The 16,241-nt window shown below is 41.2% G+C and overlaps 2 long non-coding RNA genes across 6 annotated transcripts; one reads left to right on the plus strand and one right to left on the minus strand.

Moving 5' to 3' along the window:
• Positions 1-5,752: 5,752 nt before the first annotated feature.
• Positions 5,753-11,476, minus strand: LOC135090111 (uncharacterized). Of its 3 annotated transcripts, none has more exons than XR_010261760.1 (6): positions 11,319-11,476; positions 9,258-9,376; positions 8,596-8,726; positions 7,578-7,662; positions 6,574-6,704; positions 5,753-6,053 (listed from the first exon to the last, which is right to left on the minus strand). It is a non-coding gene; the product is annotated as an uncharacterized LOC135090111 (long non-coding RNA). The 3 variants fall into 3 exon arrangements; XR_010261759.1 differs by having other exon boundaries at positions 11,278-11,434; XR_010261761.1 differs by lacking the exon at positions 7,578-7,662 and having other exon boundaries at positions 11,278-11,434.
• On the plus strand, positions 5,828-8,262 carry LOC135090112 (uncharacterized). 3 transcript variants are annotated; one of them, XR_010261764.1, is made up of 4 exons: positions 5,828-5,916; positions 6,548-6,718; positions 7,613-7,714; positions 7,985-8,262. It is a non-coding gene; the product is annotated as an uncharacterized LOC135090112 (long non-coding RNA). The 3 variants fall into 3 exon arrangements; XR_010261763.1 differs by having other exon boundaries at positions 6,551-6,718; XR_010261765.1 differs by lacking the exon at positions 7,613-7,714 and having other exon boundaries at positions 6,551-6,718.
• Positions 11,477-16,241: the final 4,765 nt, after the last annotated feature.

Genomic DNA, 16,241 nt, shown 5'->3' on the forward strand with positions numbered 1-16,241 from the left:
CGTGGGGTAAAATACAGACAAAAATTTATACCCCAGCGTTGTACTGTAGATTAAAAAAATAAGTAAATAGATAAGTAAAAACTGACATAGGGTAAGGAATACCTTAAAAATTAAACTAGTATATTAAAAAAAAAAAAAGGCACAATAAAATACACAAAGAAAATATCCTAAACGTGAACCTATCGAAGAAGAAAATAATACATATAGTATAAAAACACACACAATGAAAAACTACCCTAGAATTGTATTGTAAGAAATTAAAAAAAAAAAAAAAAAAAAACGTACAGATAAATTGACAAGAAAAATACCCCAGAATGTCGTTTAAAGAAAGATCTTGTATATTTCATTTCCCCGAATAACTAAATCCATATAGAAATAAGATTATGTGATATGTAATCTGTCTGTCTGTGTGTGTATGTGTGTGTGTGTGTGTGTGTGTATGTGTGTGTGTGTATGTGTGTGTAATATTGTCGGGCCGCCATTCTGTGTGCGTCTCATCAGGATTTCTGTGGATGTATTTTTTCCTACAATTGTTGGAAGAAAATGAAGGGCAGGAGGAAGAAAGCTCTCTCTCTCTCTCTCTCTCTCTCTCTCTCTCTCTCTCTCTCTCTCTCTCTCTCTCTCTCTCTCTCTCTCTCTTTCTCTGATCAATGTCATGGAAGAAGAAATATATAGAAAAATAATAAAGAATATGTTTCTTTTTCAAGTCTTCTTTTCTTAACCTACGAAAAACATCATTATTACCACCACCACCATCATCATCAACACCACCATTACCACCAACACCACCACCACCCTTTATTGCCTGCTCTCCTTCGCTGTTGTAAAGATTCGCCAAAGTTGCTTCATTAAGAGAACACTGAATCTGAAACATTTACCCATAAGAACATAAGAACATAAGAAATAAGGGAAGCTGCAAGAAGCGACCAGGCTTACACGTGGCAGTCCCTGTTTGAAACACACCTACCTATTTCCATCTGTTATCCCCATCCATAAACTTGTCTAATCTTCTCTTAAAGCTCTCTAGTGTCCTAGCACTAACTACATGATTACTGAGTCCGTTCCACTCGTCTACCACTCTATTTGAGAACCAATTTTTCCCTATCTCCTTCCTAAACCTAAATTTTTCAAGCTTGAACCCGTTATTTCTTGTTCTACCCTGGTTGCTGATCCTAAGAATTTTGCTTACATCTCCCTTGTTATAACCCTTATACCACTTAAAGACTTCTATCAGGTCCCCTCTTAGCCTACGTCTCTCTAAAGAATGTAAATTCAACAGCTTCAACCTCGCCTCGTAAGGAATACTCCTCATCCCCTGTATCCTTTTAGTCATTCTCCTCTGTACTGATTCTAATAGACCTATATCTTTCCTGTAATGTGGGGACCAGAACTGCACCGCGTAGTCTAGATGAGGTCTGACCAGCGCCAAGTATAACTTTAATATTACTCCCGGCCTTCTACTTTTAACACTCCTAAAAATAAATCCTAGTACCCTATTTGCCTTGTTTCTGGCTTCTATGCATTGCTTCCCTAGACGGAGTTCAGAGCTAACTAAAACTCCTAAATCTTTCTCGTACCCTGTACCTACCAGAGTTTGGCTGTCTAATGTGTACCTATTGTGTGGGTTTCCTCTACCTACGCTAAGCACTTTGCATTTATTGATTTTAAATTGCATTTGCCATCTATCCGTCCATTCATTCATTCTATCTAAGTCTGCCTGCAAGGCGATGGCATCCGATTCTGACCTAATTAATCTACCTATCTTTGTGTCATCCGCAAATTTACTAACATCACTACTAATTCCACTATCCAAGTCATTGATATACATTAGAAATAACAATGGCCCTAATACTGATCCCTGTGGCACCCCACTAATTACATGACCCCACTCGGATTTCGAGCCGTTTATTACCACTCTCTGTCGCCTGTCACTAAGCCATGACTCTATCCAGCCTAACACCTTCCCATCTATCCCGTGTGCCCTAACCTTTCTCAGGAGCCTTTGATGGGGTACATTGTCAAATGCTTTACTAAAGTCCAGATATAAGATATCATAACTATCACCATTATCTACTGCCTCGTACACCCTACTGTAAAAACTTAACAAGTTTGTCAGGTAAGACTTCCCCTTCGCGAAGCCATGCTGTGACTGATTTATCAAGTTATGTTTGTCTAAATGTTCCCTAATGTTCCTCGCTATTATTGACTCTAACATTTTACCTACAACTGAAGTTAAGCTGACAGGTCTATAATTAGACGCTAAAGTTTTATCTCCTTTCTTAAAGATGGGCACTACATTAGCCTGCCTCCACATTACTGGTACCTCACCCGACTCCAGTGATTTCCTAAAGACAGAAACTAACGGCTCCCTAATAATCTCTTTACATTCCTTAAGTACTCTGGGATATATTTCATCAGGTCCTGGTGACTTGAACTTTTTAGCCTATCTATCTCCTGTTCCATAGTAAGAGAGCATCCACTCCTTGCTCCCCACCCCCGCCAGTATTCCACGTAGGCACATTACTCGCCTTGTTTCTTTCGTTAGCTGGTGCAAATAACACTTATATTACCTTTATGGTCTCACTTTGTTCATCATGAAGTGGATCGTTTTATTTTTTTATTTATTCATCTATGTATTCTTTTTTTTTTTTTCGGTCACATTGCTACCTAGTTTTGTAAGTTACTCGGTATAAATAACGCTAATTATCGCCTTTATAGTGTCACTTTCAAAAGCACGTGTCAGAATTTGTTCATAAAGTGAGAAGTTCCTTTTTTTTATGCATCTATATGTTCATCCCTTTTCTAAACACATTACTCGACAAATTTTGTAAGTTTCAAGTATATATTGTCATACATTTATATCCTTTATGGTGGATCAAGCGGTTATAGTGATGTAATCGAGACAAATTTTCAGTAACTTACGCTGCATCGTAAGGAGATACAAACAATGAGACTGTATGTATCAACAGACACACAGTATACCTGCGCGTGGGCTCAGCGTCTCCGTGTCATTGGCTTGCGAGTCTGTGGTGGCCGGGACTAAGGGCCAAGGTGACCTCCCCCAGGTTCCCCCCAGTACTCAGTGATTGGCCAACCCGAAAGAAGGATGAACAGCTGAGTGAGCTTTATGTAGAGTGCAAACTGCCCCACTCCGGATTCGAACCGGGCCCGCCGATTCGAAACCACGGCTCGTTCAAAAGATACGAGAATAGCGAAGGTGGTAGCCCTGAATCAGCTGAGTGAGATAAAATGGCAGACCAAACATTACCATTGTGTAGTGATGTTCTTATTCGGCGATTTTTGGACATTACCTTTGCTGATGACACCTGAGGTAGCACCCGCCAGGCGTGACAGCACCTGCAATACCATTGAATCAGGTAAATACGAGCGAAAATTAGCTAGAATTTCCTCCTTCAAGAACGATGCAGAGAAGAGGAGGAAGGTTGTTGCCTTTTAAAAGAAATATAAAGTTTTGTCAATAAAGTAAGATATGAAAGCAAGAAGGTTTGACTGAGACAGATTTAGTTTAGTTTTGTCTTCTTTTCCTTTTCTTCTTTTCGGGAGCTTTGTTGTGCTACGTGGTGAGCAAATGTAGCAAAACCCTAATGGTGAATATAGTCGTGTTTTATGTAAGACCAGAATCTCAACCCGAGCCGAGTGAAAACAGTGGAGTAAGTCAGGGAAGTATTTGAGAATACTGACTGTTATAATCAGTACACTAATATACCATTACAAGCGCTTTAGCCCGGCCATCGCATTACCGGCGCATCAGGCATACTTGGCCCTAATGTTCGCAATAAGCCATCCATAACTACAATAAAATATGAACGCTGTAATTTATAAAAAGTTTGCCTCGTAAACAGCAGCCAAATTAATTAGTACTGCCTCCATCCAGGGATCCGAGTGTTCCCAGGCTCTCGTCCTTTGTTTCACCTGTTGATTCATATTTAAATGACTTATGCAAGGCACGTTTATTTTCTACGTGCAGCACAAAAGTTAATGATTTAGTTTTGTTTGTTTTTTTCCGCGCACACTATTTCATATGAAGTACTTCTCTACAAAACGAAGCATTTACGGATGATGATGTTTGGCGTGAAGGTGCCTGCTAAATTTATTATTCACACGAGTGGAAATGTTAACGACTCCCGCGCTGTGCACCACGGCCACGGCACACTGAGATGACTGAGTGTGGAAGTGGTTTCTTTATTGTAGTGGTGGCTAAAATTAGTGAGTGCTGCTTCAGAAAAATTTTAGCCATTGTTTTAAAAATAAACTTGTATAAAACTTTTTCACTCCTAGGTCATTCCTAATGGTGTTTTGGTGTGTGGAAGACGTGGTGTGTGCTAAAGTATGCTGTGGTTTTATATGGGAATAGATGGTGGGTAGATGGCTAAGGTAATACGTAATCAGGTAGAGATGTGAAGTGTTAGTAGATGGAAGGATAGGTGAATGGAATAATAAGACTGGTTGTAAATGGAGGGGTGGAATAGATGGGTAGAATGATAAGGAGCTGGAGGGATAGACTACGTAGATTGGTAGTGAACACTGTAGTAGATAGAAGAAGGTGTATCGATCACGAAAGCGAAGTTGGACGGAACCTGGCTATGAGAAGTCTTCCTCTCATCAGTCCGACTGTCCGCAGGTAAGCAAGTTCTGTTCTTGTGTGTAACCATTCAGTGGTAAACTCAGAGATCAAATATCAACGTCCATAAGTTTATTTAAGCAAGTTTTCTTGTATCGTGTAACCCAACTAGAGGTCGTATACATATGTTGCCCAGTTTATTTCTCCTCTATTTATATTTATATTGTCCATACATCTATAAAGAAGTTCAAAATAGTTACTTTCCATACATTTCTGTAAAATTTTTTTTTTTCCATGTGATCATTGAAATCTTAGCTTGGTTACAGAAGCCAAACATTTACATGATATCATATACGTTTTTGCGCTTTTCTTCTTAGCTGACAAATAAGCAGTGAAGTTGTATAGTTTCCTTCTTGGGTGAGGAAAATAACCAGTGAACACTTAATATGGTTTGTTGTAAATTAGCTTAGATAAATACACCAAAAGAATGATACCTGGTACATAGTTATCAGCACCAGTGGATGGGTGAGTGTTGTGAGCACAAGTGAGTAAAAGCTTCCCAGAGCAGAGACCTCATCATACCCAGCACACCCATGTAGTGGTGGTGGTGGTGGTGTACTGTGTGTGAGGTCCTCTGGCCACCTCACAAGTGACTGCCAGCACAGCTTCCCTTGTGCCTTTGACTCTCTACAGCAGAACAAAAATTAAATTGAAAATGCTCATCTATGAATTGCTAGTGACTGTCATGACTTTAGCAACACTGAACATTTCTTCCAGATTAAGTTGGTGTGTGTAGCAGTATTTTGAACCTCGACATTCCAGGCATTCCAGCTTGGAGCATGTGTAATGTGCGGCACCCAAGTCTTGCCACCCCCACCAAGCTTCTCTCTCCTAGTGAAGGAAGGACATGCATTGTATTTACGATTCAGATTACACCCCCTAAGTTTCATTCCCCATTCTTCCTATTCATTTGTATTCTCTCTCTCTCTCTCTCTCTCTCTCTCTCTCTCTCTCTCTCTCTCTCATTTACATGTTTTTTTACTCACTGCTACGGAAATCTGATGGTTTTGAAGTATTGCTATTCAGCTCAATTGCTATAAACACTGAATATTTCCCATTTTAAACATTCACATACATAAAAAAATGGCAGGCATACAAAAAAATATAGTATAAATTTAATATAAAAATTTACTAGAAAACAGCCAATGAATAAAATGTCATTCTCAGGCTTTGATTTCCTTGCAGCTTCAACATCATTCTTCTCCTGAGACTTGGCCACTACTCAGCATCTCACCAACACCCAGCAAGCACCTCACAACATACACCAGACTCCAGTAACTTAGGTGTGGAGGAAAGCAGGAGGGACAAGGCTGGGGTGTGACAAGGAGAGCTGTGCAGGTGATGGTCATGGTAGGAACGAGAGCCAAGACTGAGAATGTCACGGTGGCAGATGCTCTACATCCTCTGGGTCCTGTGAGAGAGAGGAAGAGAGAGGGCTAAGTAAGGATCATATGATTCAGCACACAAGTGGGTTTTGAAACTGAAATAGATGACAAGAAAGCTTTTTCATCAATGTTGTTCTTGGCCAACTACCAAAACACATGAAAATAAGAGAATAAGGAAGAAACCTGTTCATTTTGCTGTATTAAAAAGTTGTAATTATAGAAAGTTAAGGAAAGTAAGCTAGTTTTGTAGGAAGGAGAAAATATGACAAGTTGTAGGAAAGAGGAAAACCAAACAGATTTCAAGAGTGTATCGGTGAGAAGGATGAAAGAACTGGTTAACTACTTTCATATTTGAACAAAGATAAGACCGACTTGAACAAAGATTTATCAAATATATCACATTGAAACTGAGATCACTGAAACATATAATTTACTTAACTTGACTGAAACAAAGATCACTCAAATATCTCCCAATTTATTCAACTGAAACTAAAATTACTCAAACATCTAATTTACTCAGCAGAAATAGAAAAATCAGAGATGGACCTGCTGTGTGGGTCTTGCCCGAAGCTGTCTGTTGAGCTCCATAGTGTGCTACTCATACTAGCAGAGGTCATACTTGTTCAGGTCACAGAGCATTGCCAACAGCGAGTGGTAGAACTGGCAGGCCTGTCAAGCTGTGGATGGCAAGGTGGGTTAGTGAATGTAGCTTTAAATTTTTCTCTCCTTGCTCAAAGAGTATAATGACTGCTGGTACCTTTTGCTTTGGGGTAAAGTATATTGTCTACTATTGCACTACAGCATAAGAAAGATATTAAGATAGATAGTGCTTTAAATATAGTTGGAGGACAGAAAGATATTTACATAGGAATCCTTCTTTTGTCTAGTCCTGATCTTGCTTCACTATTTTGCTTAGTGGTACAATTCCTGGTGTGCAAGTTTCTAGTCAGCTATTCACTGTATTTGTTAAGTTAGTGACTGTTGTTTGGTGGTGTGCAAGATGAGGTTTTTAGTCAGGTATTGTCTGTAGATCAAGTGACTCTTGCCTTGTGGTGTGCAAGATTGCTGTTAGTCAGATATTCACTCTGTATGTTAAGGTTGTGACTGGCTTGTTTTGTCTTGCTTATTCACTCCTTGTAGCTTCTGAAGTGCTTATCTATTCAGCTTGTAGCTTCCAGAGTGCTGAATAAGGTTTGTTGATATATTTATATTTGTAGAAATCTCGACTTTTGTTCACTCCTTTTATATCTTATGATTATATATAGTGAAAATAGCAATATGAAATAATGACTAGCTGTCCACTTTTGTATAGCTTGTGATATATGGTGACAAAGTTTATAATAAAATATAGATGAGTGTTTGTTCATTTTGTAATAACTTAGTGTTAACATAATGATATTTTGTTCACTCCTCAGTAACAGATAATATACTTAGTCCTTATTAACTTTTATCTGGAGAATCCTACATAGTACCAGGCTCTCTCTCTCTCTCTCTCTCTCTCTCTCTCTCTCTCTCTCTCTCTCTCTCTCTCTCTCTCTGCATATCCTCACCTGGGATAACATCAATGTCCACGATGTAACCCAAGGGCAAAGACAATCCATCACCATCATGTTGCTGTTGTTGCTGCTGGTTTACCTGTAGGAGAAGCAGCACACCACCTTGATGAGAACTCTGCTCATCACTGATGGTTGTTCCCTGTACTTCTCTCTCTCTCTCCTGGCCCATTCACTTATTTGTCTTTTATTTGTCAGATTTCTTCTGTCTCCTTGCTAAAAGGCAATGACTATAATACACCTTTTCATTTGTTGCAACCCCAACTGTGTATCTCTCTCTCTCTCTCTCTCTCTCTCTCTCTCTCTCTCTCTCTCTCTCTCTCTCTCTCTCTCTCTCTCTCTGACCATATTAAAAGTTATCCAGGTTTTCAATATGAACTGAAATACTACCACTGTCCTTCCAGATCTGTGTGGTTCTCGTCTGCTAGCAGGTCTTAAGTGCTGTTACTTCTACCACCACCTTTCTCCCAACCACACTTCCTATGAGTACCCAGTGTGTCAGACTTTGTGGACTTGCAGTGATGTGAGTAACAAGTTTCCCAGTGTACTAAGTTCTAAGACTCCCCATCCCAGTGATATCATGACTATTATTACTTTTATTTTATTTATTATTTTTTTGTGTGAAAGGTGTCTACTTGTTCTCCAGAGTCTTTGAGGTATAATAAAGATAGGGGAGAGATAATTTCTTGTTTTCTCATCCTGAAAAAAGAAGCTTCCTGGCACACAACCATAATTGTACATACCTATCCTGACCTCAGATGGAACTCAATAAATAGATGTTATGAAATTCAAACAGATGGAAAGATTTTCTATTTAAATTAGTTAAAGGGATGAAAGGAATGATTTTCTTTCTTATACTGACACTTGCACTCAATAAACCAAGCCAATAAAACAAGCCAATGGACGGAGAAAAATAGGTTTACTTAATACAGGAGGCGAGCAAGGCAATGGGTGCCCGACATTGAGAAGTCCAGCTGAGCCACCCCAAATTTACATTTGCAATCACATCACCTACCCCAAGACAGGATCTGAGTGTCTTGCCCAATACAGTCGGGGTGTCTGAGATAATTGGTGTTGGAAATAGAGAAGTCCAGCTGCAGGTTGAGGGAGAAGGCTGGCTTGAGTCACCTTTGTGTCACTGGGCAGCTGTGGGTGCAGGGAGCAGCAATTAGACTTGTTATAGATGCTGGTACAGTAATTTTGACACTAGAGGACATGCAGAAATGGAATCAATCACTTAATACTCTCTCTCTCTCTCTCTCTCTCTGCTCATATTCCTATAAAATGTGATTTAATACTATAACTTGTCATTCCGCTACCAGTGCAGCACTCCAAGGTTAACAGACTTTTTTGTCAGGTAGATGTCAGAGGTTGCTGCCCTTCATACAAGTGGTTGACTTATATACAAGGTATATCATAAATTACCAATTTCCTGGCCAGAAATGAAAGGTTGACCTATACCTGAGATCGACTTATAGCTAAGGAAATACAGAATATCAATAAAGCTAGTAAAGTAAGGAAAGTAATTTGTATATATATGCACCATTATAATAATATCAATTTGCTGCTTCATTATTCAAATGTAGTGAATCATATCTGCAGTGAACAAAATGGAAATATTTGTAGCATTGTAAACCCATAAGAAATTGTGAATGCAGCTTCAATTGCATTACATACATGTAGGCCTTGGAACAGCACTGCTCAGAAGTGCCCCTTTATGCCTGTGTGATGAGGCTCAGAAGGATCCTTACACCACTTGGCTGTGTTCCACTTGGCTTTTTACCCGCTGTAGTTGCCTGTTAAAAGATATTGGTTTTAAGTAAAACTGCATGTCAAACACAATATTAACATTGTTTTATCTTCCTACTTCAATGGAACTTTAGACCAAAAGTACTTCTTTTCATCTGAACATTATCAATGCATTAATGTCAAGGTTAGGTAAATTCTTTCACATATTTTATCTTCAAGTTTGCTGGTGAGGTTTTTCCGGGAATTTAGTTTAAAAAATTGGGACATGGATCTTCCAGCCTCTAGAGATAATTTTCCCTGCCCTACTAATAACACCACATTTAATGCATAAATCAAGTTAATGTACAATCTTAATGGCCACCTTTAGAATAGGCTTCACCCCTAACTCAGACCATTGCCAACTTGGACCGGAGCTCCACCAACTCGGACCACAATAGTGGACCAAGTCAGACCAGATCTAGTTATCAATGCATATAACAAAAGATAAAAGTGAAAGGTTTTAAAACAATAAAATTCACACATCCAAGAAATTGTTTGCAATTTATTATCAACAAACCTAAAATTACAGACAAAACAATAAGGTTAAGGAACTAAAAATTAAAATGTAGTAGTTGAAGAACAAAAGTATAAAAGTATAATTAAGACAATAACATTCATGGATTCATGGCAATGAAATGAGATACTGCCTTCAGTAAGTTTATAGCTGATCTGTGGCCATTAGAAAATTAGTCCCAAAGTTTTACAAGTTGTCCATGATGCTTGGCATATTTTGTTTTTTGGTGTTGCAATACCTTTCCATCATTTAATAAATGTACTTGTAGTGTTACGAGCCTTGCCTCATTATACAATAGTGTTATGAGTGAACAGAAATTAAGTTGGCCTTTACGTGCTTTCAAATTAAGTTTATAGTGGCAACCTTCAACATTATTATTTGTTGCAAACACACACCAAGTGGTAGGAGGCCATACCTCAGACCTCATCCATGTAGTGTTTACATACTCTTAAAGATTCAATAGTAGTAGTGGCCCATTTGCTTTTCCGTAACATCTTAAAAATAGTTCTATATTTTCAGCAGGCCTGTATGGTGATGGAAGCATTTGTGTTCAAAATTTGTATGTTTCATTATCGTTTGTGTAGACAGACTGAAGGCAGAGTTCTTGGACTTTCCTCCAAATTGCCTATCCCCAGTGAAAGGCACAACCACATCTGGGAAATGTCTGGGATAGCCCACCAAACATTTCCCTCAAAGTCAAGTATTACTTCTTGGACTTTTGATTGTTCTCCCAGGATTTCCTTAGTCTTACTGAATACTTTCTTGTAGTCTCTGCACCTCTTATGAGAAATTAAAGCAAATAAAAGGGGCATTTGTTTTATATTTCCATCAAACTGCATGAATGCGTGAATGATAAAAAACTATTTGAAGGGCCACTTCAACATTTTTTTTTTTTAGATCTAGCAAGTAACTAAATATGTTCTTGTGTTGCAAATAGTAAGTGACGTCTGACCCGTACACTTATATCATACTGAAGAAAGTCGGGTGCTGTGTTCCTCGTTAATTTCAAAGGTCAGGAAAACTGGCTCCACAGGTCTCTTAGCTTGCTGCTTTCTGTTTGCCTGTCAAGCAAGATTTACAGGGGCATGCAGTGAAGCAGTGGGCATTGTTGGATTTATGTTTTAAAGCATCACTGTGGGGAAAGCTTCCCTCAGCAGTGCTATCACCCGTCACTTTCCCTGCACATACACTCTTGCTCTAGGTTCACCTCCCAAACGATGAAAGGCATTTCAAAATCATTCCTGGAGACAGCCACGTCTTTCTACAGTGTACTGTGCCATAATGCAGGAATGAAGAGTATGCAAGGCTTGACAAGTCAGACACAAGGGACAAGTCGATACTCCTGCCAGTACCCCGGGGTAGAGGAATCCCCTACAACCACAAGGCAATACTCACTGAGGGAAAGCTGGACAATGTGCAAAAGTTCCATCTCTTACCAAATTACTTTCACGAAGACTTCTTCTTCCTCTGAGGACTGCGACTTGTACCTAAGGATTTCTTGGAGTGATCGCCATCTCTGTGTTTACCTTCATTTCAACGGGACTTACAGCTGCAAAACAGATTTCAAAACATGACTCCTAATTATATATTTCATTTTCAACGTGTAAAGAAGACTGGCTCTTTACCATAAGCATAAAATTCCGGAGCGGATTGGCATGCATTTATAATGATGTGTATAGGTTAGTTTAGCCAGCCGGGCGATTCAGTGGCAGTGACGAGCATCTTGAACTCAGGTGATCCGCGCAGCCTTTGAATTTCCGCCTGTATCTCCATCAAAAGGCACTGTCGTAGTGCAGTGTGCGGTCCTCGACAGTGAAATTGAAAATAACAACAAATCGAGAAGGAATGGAATAACTTTTCACAGGTAAATAAAGAAGCTATAGCCTTATGAGCTCTACAGCATTTTTTTTTTTTTTTTTTTGTCAAGACGGTCTTACCCTATAAGCTGGTATGTCGTATGGGTGAGCCTGCTGTGCAAGGTGTTGCGTGTTATGTGTGTGTGTGTGTGTGTATGTGGTGTTCTGGATGTGTTAGCTTGCTATGGCTGGATGGATGGATGGATGTACTATTAAAAGTGGTTTATTTAGGTGTGGGAATGTCGCTGGATGTGTGTGGTGTTCTGGATGTGTTAGCTTGGTATGAATAGAGATGCATGTGCTGTCAAGAGTGCTTCGTGTGGGTGTGGAGTGGGTGTGTTTGATCTTCTATGTGTGTTAGGTAGGTGTGTTATTGTGAATGTGCTGTGAGGGTGTGGGTAGATTCATGTACTGCATTTTTTATGGCAAATTTCGCATTATCTAAATAGTTATTACACCCAGACTAACACCTTGCATCTCAGACCACCCTCGACTCCTCGTTCTTTATATGCACAGTACAGGTGGGCAGGTGTGGCGCCTAACTTTATGATGACAGTGGCAGTGATGGAGTACTTGGAGAGAATGTGGTATGTAAGGTGCAGAAATAAGTCTTCCGCAGGGAACTCCTTCTTTTCCTTTCTGTCTTGTTGATATAAAGGAGCTGCGTGGCCGTGTATACCCTCTATATAACCAGAAAAAAATACATAATCCTGGTAGCTATATTTGTGTATATATGAGTTTAATTTATCTTTGCTTTTAAATACTACATAAGGGGAAGAGCGAGGATGAAGAGACAGGAAGAGATGGTAGGTGGACGGAGAGGTGACAGAAGGAGGAGGAAGAGAAGGCAGGAAAAGGGGACTATATATGAGGGAGGAGGCGGAGAGGGGGAGTTAGTTGTGGCGGGGAAGGAAGAAAGGTTAGAAGCAGTGAGGGGAAGAGGAAGGAAGAGGAGAGGAAGAGAAGGTGAAGGGAAGGGGGAGAGGAACGGGAGAAGGTCACGTTTTCTATGATATGCATAAGGTTAAATTTTCCGTTTTCTTTGGTGTCGCCAGTGGTCGAAGGAAGGGGGGGAGGTGTGTGTGTGTGTGTGTGTGTGTGTGTGTGTGTGTGTGATGCCAGCTGTGAGAGGCCTGCGTCGGCACCCCTTGGCGTCAAATGGCACTGATGCCAACTGTGTGTGTGTGTGTGTGTGTGTGTGTGTGTGTGTGTGTGTGTGTGTGTGTGTGTGTCATCGGCGGAAGGAATGATTTATCCCCATCCCCTACACACAAAAGAGCACACACACACACACACACACACACACACACACACACACACAGGAAATGTACACGCACATATGCACATATTAACACCTGCAAGTACACACACACACACACACACACACAGACACACACACACACACACACACACATACACACACACACACATTCAATATCACGAATTACAAAGCATCTGATCATGGAGAGAACACACACACACACACACACACACACACACACCATCTACCATTGTTGTTGCCGCCGCCGCCACTGCTGCTGCTGCTGCTGCCGCTGCTAACCTTTTACGTGTATATAGCAAAGTAATGATTAGGAGAGGCGGTGCGCTGGTAGTGTGGCGGCGGTGGTGGTGGTGGTGGTGGTGGAGGCGATGGTGGTGGGGATCTGGTATCACTGCAGGAGGAGGAGGAGAAGGAGGACGGGCAGTAGGAGGAGGGGGAGCCGGGAGGAGGACAGGAGAAGGAGGGGGAGGGGTGAGCGTGCGGGAGTGAGCATGTAGAAGGCCTTAGTGTGTCGGTGGCAGCCTCGGGAGTGCAACCTAGGGGCGGCGGGAGCGAGTGTGCGCGTGTGTGTGTGTGTGTGCGCGCGACACCCCAGCGACTACCAACAACACTGTGCTGCTTGCCGTGGCCCTCCTCCACCACCCCTACCATCACCTTAACACCACAACCACTGACACTCATGAGCTAACACCCCCACCGCCACACCACCACCCCCTCCTCCACTTCCTGCTGTTGTTCCGTGTTCTGAGAAAGATGTGTGCTGCTAGCCACGGCATATCGGTCTTCTCTTCCTCTTCCTTCTTCTTCGCCTCTTCCTCCTCTTCCTTCCCCTCTTCCTGGTCTGGCCTCGTCCGGTGAACGCGGCCAGTCCGTCACGCCTCAAGTAGGTGACGAAGGTGAGGTTAATTAGGTGAACAGGTGCGCTAGGCTCTTCCTCTTCCCTTGATTTATAACCCCCAATCAGTTTTGTTTGATTTTCCTGTTTTCTTAGCTCTTACCTCCCCAACCCTCCCATCTCTCCCTATCGCTTTTTCTCTCCCTTGTTACACTTCCTTCTTTACATCTCCTTTCTTTCGTGTTTCTTTAAAGCTATATTTCTTTTTGATTATAGTGGAGATGGAGGGGAAAGAAAGAGGAAGTAAGATATTAAGCTCTGCCTCTCTCTTTACGCCTTATCCCATTGTTCCGGCAGGCTTCTGGTTATGATTGACTAGCATTAGATTGATTGGAACACCTTGGGGCACTTGAATAATTTACCTCATGACTCACTGATTGATTACCTGACTGATCACCTGACAATACATACCACACTTCACACCATCCCTTCCTCCCTCCCCTTGCACCCTTCCTTCCGTCCTCCCCCCATTCCAAACCATCCTCCCGGTAACTTTCCCTTCACGTAACCAAGACTGAACCTTGAAACATCCTAGCTAGACTCGAACCTTCACGAAACGAACCATACACATCCCTAACTCAATCTGGACACACAAACAAACTCTCCTATCTGATATGAACTCACGAAGCTTGACAAAAACTTTGACGGATTTTTTCACACTCATAACCGAACTTCACCTAAATCTGATTCCGAAACACCTGAACCCGTATCCCGAACCACTGAGTGTAACCCCCCCCCTCCTTCTCTATCGTCCTGGCAGCGCTGGGGCATGGTGGCTCCTCAGTGAGCGGTGCATGGTTCGAAACCCAAGACTCGGAACTGTGTGGTGTGATTCGAAACCACTAGAAAGGAACGAAGTGGTTTGGTGCTTCGTGTGGCCCGTGAAACTTGGTGGCGGACCGTTTGTCTGCTTCGAACGCTACTTCATGAACCACTGAACCAACGAAGGTGAGATTACATTTTTTTGTTTGTCTTTCTGTTTGTCTATCTTTCTGTTTGTCTTAGTTTACCCGTCAGTTTGTCTTTCTTACTATACGTATCTTTGTCTGTCTGTCTGTCTTTATGCTGGTTTGTCTGTGTTTCCGTCAGTTTGTCCTGTGTTTGTCGGTTTGTCTACATTTTTTGCTGGTATGTCTGTCTTAGTTATCCGTCAGTCTGTCTTTCCATTCGTATGTCTGTCTGTCTTTCTGTCTGTCAGTCAGTCAGTCAGTCTGTCTGTCTGTCTGTCTTTGTGTCCGTGTCATATTTATTTATACATGTATTATTCACTCACTTTCGTACATGAGTGGACGTGAAACAAGACCATTATAAACACCAATATGTTCATGTTTGGGAAAGCAGGGAAGGCACAGGCCAGTATTTCCTTCCCTGAAGCACGCCATGGAAGCTACTGTAGAGTCACTTAAGCTTGCTCGGACACGCCGCTTACGTAGTGCATGGCAGTCTCAAGGTTTCTAAGTGGTATAGGGAATATAACAAGGATGACGTAAGCAAAATTCTCATGGTCAGTAATTAAGACAGGACAAAAAATAATGTGTTCAAGCTTGATAAGGTTGGATTAAGAAAAAGAAAAGTTAAGAAGTATTGATTCTCAAATAGACTGATAGATGAATGGAATAGAATTGGCAATCAGGTTGTTAGAGCTGAATCATTAAGGAGCTTTAAAAGAGGATTAGTCAAATTTATGGATGAGGATGGTAGGTAGAAATAGGCAGGCTTGTCTTATACAGGGACTGCCACGTGTAGACCTGATGGCTTCTTGAAGCTTCCCTTATCTTCTTATGTTCTTATGATCTTAAGTGGTGGGGCGGCAGAGACACAGCAGGGCGGTGCGTGACAGGGCCCACCGGTGCTGTGCCAACACTCGCCTCGCAGGGAGTGTCGCCCCCCGCTGACCCTTTCACTCTGTCCTTGAAATACAGACATGAATTTTCCATTTTATTTGTGGAGTTTGAGAGAGAGAGAGAGAGAGAGAGAGAGAGAGAGAGAGCGAGAGAGAGAGAGAGAGAGAGAGAGAGAGAGAGAGAGAGAGAGAGAGAGAGAGAGAGATTTTACTTTTTCTGAATTTGAATTTGTCACGATTATTATTATTATTATTATTATTATTATTATTATTATTATTATTATTAGTAGTAGTAGTAGTAGTAGTAGTAGTAGTAGAAGAGTAATAGTAATAGCATTAGTATTGTGTGTGTGTGTGTGTGTGTGTGTGTGTGTGTGTGTGCGCGCGTGGATACTATAGGATTAGAAATTAGTGAGAGTAAAGAGTGAGGAAATGCGAGTAAGCTAATGTGGGTATCAGCGAGGTGTGGATGAGTGTGTGGGT

This window comes from Scylla paramamosain, chromosome 34 (genome assembly GCF_035594125.1).
Source record: "Scylla paramamosain isolate STU-SP2022 chromosome 34, ASM3559412v1, whole genome shotgun sequence".
NCBI classification, from domain to species: Eukaryota; Metazoa; Arthropoda; class Malacostraca; order Decapoda; family Portunidae; genus Scylla; species Scylla paramamosain.